Genomic DNA, 10,771 nt, shown 5'->3' with positions numbered 1-10,771 from the left:
TATATTCCAAAGACATGGGGGATTGTAGGTTAATTGGCTTCTGTAAATCGCCCTGGCGTGTGGTGGGACAACTAGTGTGAATGGATGATTTATGGCCGGCCTGCACTCAATGGGCTGAAGGGCCTGTTTCCATGCTGTGTCTCTAAACTAAAACAAGCATAACAGGTCTGTAGACATTGTACTCATGGATAACAATAAACAAAAGGCAGTTCAATAAATTAAAACAAAATCAATATTAGTGCCAATCAAAGCCCCCAAAGTTGCTAGCGCAACCAAATCAGTTCGTAGTTTAGTTGGTTGGTTGTGGTGTTCAAGAGTCTAATGGCTGTTGGGAAGGAGTTGTTTCTGAACCCGGAGGTCACAGTTTTGTCTGGTTGCCTGTTGCGTTTCCAACCAGGGTCACTCAGTATCGTGCCATTAAAGGGTGAATTCTTGGCACAGGTTGAGAATCAAAATCAAAAATGTCCCAAAACAAGAATGAAAAAAAAAAACTGGCTATACTTAAATGTGTAGGAAGGAACTACAGGTGCTGGTTTATACCGAAGATGAACACAAAAATGCTGGAGTAACTGAGCGGGACAGGCAGCATCTCTGGAGAGAAGGAATAGCTACCGGAGGAGGTAGTCAGGCAGGGACGATCGCAACGTTTCAGAAACATTTAGACAGGTGCATGGATAGGATAGGTTTAGAGGGATTATGGGCTGAACGCATGCAGGGGGGACTGGTATAGATGGGACATGTTAGTCGATGGGGGCAAGTTGGGCTGAGGGGCCTGTTTCCAAGCTCTATGACTGCACTATGACTGATAGGATAGGTAATATTTTGAGTCGGAACCTTTCGTAGTACTCTTAAATGATTAAATGATATTCTGAAGAAGAATTTCTGACGTGAAGCTCTGATTCTCTTAACACAGATGCTGCCTGATCTGCTGAGCATTTCCAGCATTTTCTGTTTTTATTTTAGATTTCCAGCATCTGGAGTTTATTGATTTCCAAAGATGTCTATTGTTGAGAAGGCCCCCTTCTCTACTCCTTATGCACCCACGACTGTGCAGCCAAATACGACTACAATTCAATTTACACATTTGCAGACAAAACCACATTGTGGGCCGGATATCAAATAATGACAAGACGAAGTACAGGAAGGAGACTGCGAACTTTACCTTGCACTAAACATTATTCCCTTTATCATGTATCTGTACACTGTGGAAGGCTCGATTGGAATCATGTATCGTCTTTCCACTAACTGGGTAGCACGCAACAAAAAGCTTTTCAATGTGAGGTGGACACAAAATGCTGGAGTAACTCAGCGGGTCAGGCAGTATCTGGAGAGAAGGAACGGGTGACGTTTCGGGTCGAGACCCTTCTTCAGACCCGAAATGTCACCCATTCCTTCTCTCCAGAGATGCTGCCTGACCCGCTGAGTTACTCCAGCATTTTGTGACTACCTTCAATTTAAACCAGCATCTGCTGTTTTTTTTCCCTACAAGCTTTTCAATGTAATTTGCTACCTGTGACAATAAACTAAACTGAACTAAGCTAACAATTCACGCTGTGCTGAAGTATAGGTACAGACTTGACTGTTCAAAACTTTTATTCTACTAAGCACATTTTGAGAATGTAAATACAAGCCTCAAGTTAATGGAAGTCAATTATACTTGACTTATGAGTCATTGAAAGTATAAATCGAGGAGAATGGAATTATTTCCAGTAAAGTGATCAATTAGCTTAATCAATAACAATGAAGGCACTTAAACTAAAAGATATGCTATTTGAAACCGGAGAGCTACATATCTCACCCAGGAAATTCCTATATTTTAAATTAACATATTTGCGTGATACAAATTGAGGAATTATAAATCGTTACTTATTTATTTTTGTGCCATTGTTTACTTCCCCAAACTGAGCTTTGAGCACGAACTTGATCATTGTCAGTGGGATTAGTTTAAAGTTTCGTTTAAAGTTTAGCTGGAGGCCCTTCGGCCCACCAAACCCTGCGTCTCTCAGCGGTCCCCTAGTTCCTCAGCGGTACACCAGTTCTATCCACGCGAAGGACAATTTACAGAAGCCAATGAACCTATTAGCCTGCACATCTTTAGAATGCGGGAGGAAATCAGAACACCTGGAGAAAACCCATGCGGCCACAGGGAGAACATACAAACTCGACGGCACCTGTTGTATGGTGATACCTGTACTGGGGTGGGAGCTGCTTTACCCTGGGTAGTTCGACGGAACCGGCAGAACTTGCAGCAAAGCGTCAACTGCGGTACTCTGAGGCACCAGTTGCCACTTTTGTTTGTTGTAGTTGACATACGAAAGAAAGACCTGTAATGAACCGTATACAAAACTGAATGTCGCCGTACCTCCGTACGTGTGATAAATAAAGCACCATTGAGCCATTGAATTGAACCGTTGATCCGGCAGGTTAAAAACTTTAGTAGGCCTGAATTGTGTTGGAGATGGCGATACCAGCAACCAGACATCTCCTTGCTCGGGCGGCACGGTGGCACAGCGGTAGAGTTGCTGCCTTGCAGCGCCGGAGACCCAGGTTCGAGACCAACTACGGGTGCAGTCTGTACGGAGTTTGCACGTTCTCCCCGTGACCACGTGGGTTTTCTCCGAGATCTTTATTTTCCTCCCACACTCCAAAGACGTGCGGGTATTTCGGTTAACTGGTTGCTGTTTGTGTAAATTGTCCCTAGTGTGTGTAGGGTAGTGTTAATGTGCGGGGATCGCTGGTCGGCAAGGACTATGTGGGTCGAAGGGCCTGTTTCCGCGCTGTATCTCGAAACCAAACTAAGCTAAACTCAGGGACCCCTGTTAAGCACACTGTCCTATTACTTGGCTCCATCCCAATGACGAGTATCCAAGATGTGCTGCATTTGCGTAGGTACCTCGTTAACATAAAGGCAGAGGACAAAGAGATAGGGGAAGCACATCCTAAACTTCCTAATCTCATAAAAGTTTGTGTTGCCCACTATCATTTCATTATTCACTAGGGGACTATTAACATTTTTCATAGCCAGATAAACTGATTCCTCAAATGGTATAAAATATGACTGCTGTGGGAATGAAATGAAATAGTTTTGCTCATTGAAATCTCAAGGTCCTTGGTAACATTTCTTAGGACTCAAAGATTTGGAGTTCTTTCGTCTTCACGATGGCATTTACAATTCTAAATAGGCTGTGTTGTAAAAGTAACTTTAATCTCAAAGTTAAACAATGTTATTTCTGGTGGGAGTTTCTTGCACGTTGAAAAGACAGAGGTTGTCCTGTGCCCGTAGAGAAACAGAAAGCCGTTAGTTGGTCTGAGTCTGGGTAGTTTAGAAATACAGCACGGAAACAGGCCCTTCGGCCCACCGAGTCGCCGCCGATACAGTATCAGTGCCCTACACGCACTCGGGACAATTTACAATTTTTACCGAGGCCAATTAGCTTACAAACCTGTACGTCTTTGGAGTGTGGGAGGAAACTAGAAAAGCCAGAGAAAACCATGCGATCACAGGGAGAACGTACAAACTCCATACACGCAGCACCCATCGGTCTCTGGTGGCGTGTTCAATGCTGCAGGTTCAATGATTGCACACAAAGTCTTTGAAAGTATCTCCAGGTTTTTATCTGCTTGCTCCTTCCAGCCGACACTCTCTGCAAAAAAATGAACAGCCTCAAATGCAAGATGCCTGCAGTGAGATGAATATAACAAATATGTATGTGTGTCACTGGTGCCATTTGTAGAATCGCACTAAGCGTTTTTCCCTTATTACATAGAAACAGAAACATAGAAAATAGGTGCAGGAGGAGGCCATTCATCCCCTTCGAGCCAGCACCGCCATTCATTTTGATCATGGCTGATCATCCAAAATCAGTAACCCATGCCTGCCTTCTCCCCATATCCCTTGATTCCACTGGCCCCTAGAGCTCTATCTAACTCTCTTTTAAATCCATCCAGTGAATTGGCCTGCACTGCCTTCTGTGGCAGAGAATTCCACAAATTCACAACTCTCTGGGTGAAAAGGTTTTTTCTCACCTCAGTTTTAAATGGCCTCCCCTTTATTCTTAGACTGTGGCCACTGGTTCTGGACTCACCCAACATTGGGAACATTTTTCCTGCATCTAGCTTGTCCAGTCCTTATAAGATCCCCTCTCATTGTTCTAAACTTGAGTGAATACAAGCCCAGTCTTTCCAATCTTTCCTCATATGACAGTCCCGCCATCCCGGGGATTACCCTCGTGAACCTACGCTGCACTGCCTCAATAGCAAGGACATCCTTCCTCAAATTAGGAGACCAAAACTGCACGCAATACTCCAGATGTGGTCACACCAGGGCCCTATATAATTGCAGAAGGACGTATCTGTACACTCTAAATTGCTTTTATTCACAAAATGCTGGAGTAACTCAGCAGGTCATGCAGCATCTCAGGAGAGAAGGAATGGGTGACGTTTCGGGTCGAGACCCTTCTTCGGGTCTCGACCCGAAACTTCACCCATTCCTTCTCCCCTGAGATGCTGCCTGACCTGCTGAGTTACTCCAGCGTTTTGTGAATAAATACCTTTGATTTGTACCAGCATCTGCAGTTATTTTCTTATACTCTAAATGGCTTGATTGAAATCATGTATTGTCTTTCTGCTGACTAGATAGCAGGCAACAAAAGCGTTTCACTGTACCTCGAAGCATGTGACGATAAACTAAACTAAAGAATAGCGTGAGTGTCTGTCTGTAGGAAGGAACTGCAGATGCTGGTTTATGTTGGAGATGGACACTATTAAAACCCTCATCAAGTTTTCATCCACCCCATAAAGATCTGACCCAATTAGTTACCCCTAAATTTATCATTAATTTTTCACTGGGCAGTGGCACCTTAGAGAATCGGGCACTTAAATATTGAAATCTTTTGAGGAGATTTAGGGTGGCACAATGGAGCAGCGGTAGAGTTACTGCCTTACAGCGCTAGGGATCAGGGTTCAATCTTGACTACAGGTGTATTCTGTATGGAGTTTGTACGTTCTCCCCGTGACCACATGGGTTTTCTCCAGGTGATCTGGTCTCCTTCCACATTCCAAAGACGTACAGGTTTGTAGGTTAATTATCTTCGGTCAAATTATTTTGTCAATAGACAATAGGTGCAGGAATAGGCCATTCGGCCATTCGAGCCAGCATCGCCATTCATTGTGATCATATCATATCATATTATATCATATATATACAGCCGGAAACAGGCCTTTTCGGCCCACCAAGTCCGTGCCGCCCAGTGATCCCCGTACATTAACACTATCCTACACCCACTAGGGACAATTTTTACATTTACCCAGCCAATTAACCTACATACCTGTACGTCTTTGGAGTGTGGGAGGAAACCGAAGATCTCGGAGAAAACCCACGCAGGTCACGGGGAGAACGTACAAACTCCTTACAGTGCAGCACCCGTAGTCAGGATCGAACCTGAGTCTCCGGCGCTGCATTCGCTGTAAAGCAGCAACTCTACCGCTGCGCTACCGTGCCGCCCTTTGGCTGATCATTCACAATCAGTACCCCGTTTCTGCCTTCTCCCCGTACCCCCTGACTCCGCTATCTTTAAGAGCTCTATCTAGCTCTCTCTTGAAAGCATCCAGAGAATTGACCTCTACTGCCTTCTGAGGCAGAGAATTCCACAGATTTACAACTCTGACTGAAAAAGTTTTTTCTCATCTCCTTTCTAAATGGCCTACCCCTTATTCTTAAACTGTGGCCCCTGGTTCTGGCCTCCCCCATCATTGGGAACATGTTTCCTGCCTCTAACGTGTCCAATCCCTTGACACCATTCTGCTTTAGTTAAACATTTTGTTCAAGATGGCTGCGCCGTTGTGTTTGGCTGCCTACCGCTGTATGTTTCTTTTTTTTTCCTTCCCTAATCAGATGTGCAGCACTTTGGTCAACGTGGGTTGTTTTTAAATGTGCTATACAAATAAAATTGACTTGACTTGACAAAATGCTGGAGAGTCTGAAAAAAATGCTGTCTTACTCACTGGGTTATTTCAGCTTACTATTTACTGCTGGCAAGAAGCTTTCTTGTGTTTAATGGCATAAAATGGGGCTTAAAAGAAAGAATAATGAACAACATTTTACTAAATTTGTAGCTTCCGAAGGAACTGTCCCTCTTGACTGATGCCCATCTCTTCAACGCAAACCGATTGCCTCAAATCATTGGTTTTGATGGGATGTGATTAGTTTGGTTTAGTTTTGTTCATTATTGTCACATGTTACCGGGTTACAGTAAAATCCTTTTACATTAATGCAATCATCCATAGTGCACAGCTAAAAGATAAAGGGTATACAACATTTAGTGCAAGATATAACATTAACAGCATGGGTAAAAGTAGGGGACATGTTGCTGGTGTCTACCCTTGTGCAAACTTGGAACAAGGGAACAATTATAAAATACAAAGATAGACACAAAATGCTGGAGCAACTCAGCATCTCTGGAGAGCTGGAACCTCTGCATCCCTGGAGAAAAGGAATGGGTGACGTTTCGGGTCGAGACCCTTCTTCAGAGTGAGAGTCAGGGGTGAGGGAAACGAGAGATATGAAAAGGTAAGCAGAATAAGTGAATGGAAGGTGTGAAAATAACAAATCAAAACCAGCAACGATGATCAAGGAAGGAAAGGTGGAGCCCACAATGGTCAATTGTTGGCTGTGGAGAAGATGATAATGAGTGGAATCAAACAGTGAAACCAAGCAGGACAACAGTGAAATCAGATGGAGAGAGTAGGAAAGCAATGGGTTACTTGAAGTTAGAGAAGTCAATATTCATACCCCTGGGTTAAATACTTCCTCTTTTCCACCCATCTGTAGGTTCCGCATTTATTTGCATCTTAGAGGGTTTACTTCCTCATTACTGTTGTTATATATATATTTTTAAAATATTATTTTTATTGCTTTTTCCAAATAGCATACAAAAACATTTAACATAACATAATGTAACATAACATCTTAGGCCCCCCTCGGTCATGGCTGACCATGGGGTGATGCATCCTAGTCGGCTGCTTGCTCCACACCTCGACTGGAGCAGCGTCGCTTGTGGCTGAAGAGACCAATGCAGGTGTGACGGTCTCTGTGGCAAAGGCCACATTTGTGTGCGGTCTCTGGTCTGTTGAAGTTGCTGCGCTCTTTTCTGCGTGCCTGCTTTTCTTCCGCTGCGTTCATCCATAACATAACAAGGCACATTAACAACAAGGTCACTTTTAGGCGCCTAAATGCACTTTAAATGCCTAAGGGCGTGCAGCGTAGGTTTACTAGGTTAGTTCCCGGAATGGCGGGACTGTCATATGTTGAAAGACTGGAGCGACTAGGCTTGTATACACAGGAATTTAGAAGAATGAGAGGGGATCTTATCGAAACGTATAAGATTATTAAGGGGTTGGACACGTTAGAGGCAGGAAACATGTTCCCAATGTTGGGGGACTCCAGAACCAGGGGCCACAGTTTGAGAATAAGGGGTAGGCCATTTAGAACTGAGATGAGGAAAAACTTTTTCAGTCAGAGAGTTGTGAATCTGTGGAATTCTCTGCCTCAGAGGGCAGTGGAGGCCAATTCTCTGAATACATTCAAGACAGAGCTAGATAGAGCTCTTAAGGATAGCGGAGTCAGGGGGTATGGGGAGAAGGCAGGAACGGGGTACTGATTGAGAATGATCAGCCATGATCACATTGAATGGCGGTGCTGGCTCGAAGGGCCGAATGGCCTACTCCTGCACCTATTGTCTATTGTCTAAATATAAAGGAAGTAAGGCACGTTTCTGCTGTAGTACACGTTAATATATATATATATATATATATATATATATAATATAAACTGCTCCCACCTTTAATAACCTAACCAGACAATAATCACAATGAAAATAAAGACAGTCAGCAGTTCACTGCAAGGCCTCAGTAAAATCTTCCTCCTTCCAGATATTTCATAAACAAGCCCTGCTGTTGTTATATTAAATTATATGGTAATTTTTGAGTTTGACATTTTTTGTTTGTTTCTTTGATCTCTAGTTTCCCCCTCTCTCCCGACTCTCAGTCTGAAGGACGATCTTGACCCTATTCCTCTTCTTCCCCAGAGATGCTGCCTGACCCTGCTGAGTTTCCCCAGCGCTCTGTGCCCTTCTTCTGCGATGTCATGGCCCTGTCGTCCAGAATGGATCACGCGACATTTCAAAGCATAGTTCTCTTGGCAATGTTGATAATTAAATTAAAAAAAATTGTAACCCTACTCTGAACAAATTATGATTCCTGATTCACTCAGCAGGGCGGTTACATTTCTGAAAGGGAAATGAACTAGCTTTGCCTGTTATTGGTTGGCGAGCTTTCAGGCAACGATCTGTACTTTTACGGGAAGGCTAATTTCTGCTTGCACCTAATGGGACGTTGTTTTTGCATATATGTAAACCATCATGTGCTCTGCATCAGTATTTGTATGAAATTGCTAACCACATCCCTTTTTTTTTTTAGCTTGAAGATAAGCACAAAATGCCAGAGTAACTAAGTGGGCCAGATAGCTTTGAGTTTAGTTATCGTCACGAGCACTGAGGTATGTAGGTTAATTGGCTGGGTAAATGTAAAAATTGTCCCTAGTGGGTGTAGGATAGTGTTAATGTACGGGGATCGCTGGGCGGCACGGACTTGGAGGGCCGAAAAGGCCTGTTTCCGGCTGTATATATATGATATGATATGATATGATACAGTGAAAAGCTTTGGTTGCGCGCTAACCAGTCAGCGGAAAGGCAACACACGATTACAACCGAGCCACTAGAGAAAAGACGTTTCAGGTCGAGACCCTTCTTCAGAGTGAGAGTCGGGGGAGAGCGAAAACTAGAGGTATGAAAAGGTGCAGGGAACAAATGAATGAAAGGTATGCAAAGAAGAAATCAAAGCCAGCAGCGATGATCAAAGGAAGCCGAGTTACCCCAGCATTTGATGTCTATCTTTGGTGTAAACCAGCATCTGCAGTTCCTTCTTGCAAACCTTGTTGAGTTTATTTTGCTCTCCAAGTGACTATGAACCCACAAACTCATAAGTCATGTGATAGGAGTAGAATGAGGCCATTCGGCCCATCGTCTACTCTGCTATCTCTCCCTCCTAACCCCAATTCTTCTCCCCACAACCTCTGCCAGCTGCACTAATCAAGATCTATCCATCTCTGCTGTAAAAAAATATCCACTGACTCGGCCTCCTGTGCCAAAGAATTCCACAGATTCACCACCCTCAGACTAAAGAAATTTCCCCTCATCTCCTTCCTAAAAGAAACGGTGAGATTTAGTGCCCTGCCCGAATGAGACTCTTGTGTTTTGCCTTGCAGTTGTTTTTCGTCCCTTCTTTCTGCAGGCAATGGATACAAATGACCAGGGCGGGCTCCTAATGGCATAGACATATATATATATATATGAAGAGTGGACTTGAGCAAGATCAATAAAACTAAGTAACGTCGCCTATTACTGGATAGTCACATGATGAAACTTGAGCAGGAGGAGCTTGGTGAAGGAAACGTTTGACATTAGCACTTTGGAGTCGGTCTTCACTGGAAGCAGAATTCAAGGGGTAAGGTTCAACACTTACATCTGTTAGAATTGAGATGTGAGTGACTTGTTAAATTAAAAGCGTTGCAGGATTATTGCCTGGGTTTCCACGGAAATTGCAATTTGCTCACTGTAAGAAAAGGCTTTTGGACGATGTTATAAAATTTGGCTTGAGTCCTGCAAGGGCCAGCGTTAGTGGCTGTTCAACGACAGACTGGGCTAAATGTTTCTGAGGCTGTATGGATTTTGTAGTGGTTTGAAATGGAGCTGTAATTTGCAGGAAATATATGCATATATATGTTTATATATTCACATGCAGAATAAGGCAGATCCTGGATCAGACACAAAAACCAGGGAGTTACTCAGCTTTGAGTTGGGAGTTGTTTCAGCTGTTTCAGCTTTTTGTGTCTATGTTTCTGAACAATAAGGCAGTTTAATCACCGCTGGCATTGCATTCTCTGCTTGGATTTATTGCTTTTGCTTATTTCCCTTTAGCTGAGCCTCCACGCAAAATCCGCAAGTCTGGCAACAATTAATGATGTTAAATATTTTCACCTGTTTGGTTAGGAAAATTCTTTGGGTGGAGCGTTTTCAGAATGAACCTAACTAAGTAGGGCGAATGGTTCCTGTTTTAAGGTGGATCAACGTTGACGGTGGATCATTTGTCTCGAGCATTTATTTTTTTGTTTTTTGTGAAGCTCTCCATTGGCGTTTGCATGAACTTGAGTTTAAAAAATGTCGGAGGCTCTCTTGTTCCATGAGGGTTCGTGGGGACCAGGCAGGGAGGAGGAGGAGGAGGGGAGACTTGAGTGAACTCTGGAGAGTGTGTGGAAATGTTTCTAGGGAGGAACTACAGATGCTGGTTTACAACCGAAGCAGTTAAGTACACTTGGACAAATAAATAAATGACCTGTGAACGTTGTACCTCCAGCAAAACATGAGCCATTCACTCCCCCACTGCTCGAAGATATTGATTCACTCTTAAACATCCCACACAGGCATTATGTGTTTCTTTTTATTTTTTTAAACCTAACAAGGTTAAATGTTTTTACATCGACTTGATACCAGGCTTGAGATAGACAATCAGGGTAGTTTGTGACCACAACCTAGACAATCAGGGTAGTTTGTGACCACAACACAATGTAACATTAGTGAATATCATATCATATCATCATATCATATCACAAACCCTGGCTGAGAATGTCTGAAAAGTCTTTTTTGTTTTTTTTTTT

At 43.3% G+C, this 10,771-nt stretch overlaps 1 protein-coding gene across 1 annotated transcript in view; it reads left to right on the top strand.

Moving 5' to 3' along the window:
• Window positions 1–9,429: 9,429 nt before the first annotated feature.
• Window positions 9,430–10,771, top strand: part of LOC144604223 (lipopolysaccharide-induced tumor necrosis factor-alpha factor homolog) — a 30,871-nt gene continuing 29,529 nt past the window's right edge. Inside the window, exon 1 of the mRNA XM_078418439.1 lies at window positions 9,430–9,561. The gene's annotated coding sequence lies outside the window, so the exon portion shown is untranslated. The remainder of the gene's footprint in view (window positions 9,562–10,771) is intronic.

This window comes from Rhinoraja longicauda, chromosome 21, assembly GCF_053455715.1.
Source record: "Rhinoraja longicauda isolate Sanriku21f chromosome 21, sRhiLon1.1, whole genome shotgun sequence".
Taxonomy (NCBI): Eukaryota; Metazoa; Chordata; class Chondrichthyes; order Rajiformes; family Arhynchobatidae; genus Rhinoraja; species Rhinoraja longicauda.
Note: the sequence above shows the minus strand (reverse complement) of the source record. Positions and strands in the feature narration are given on the sequence as shown.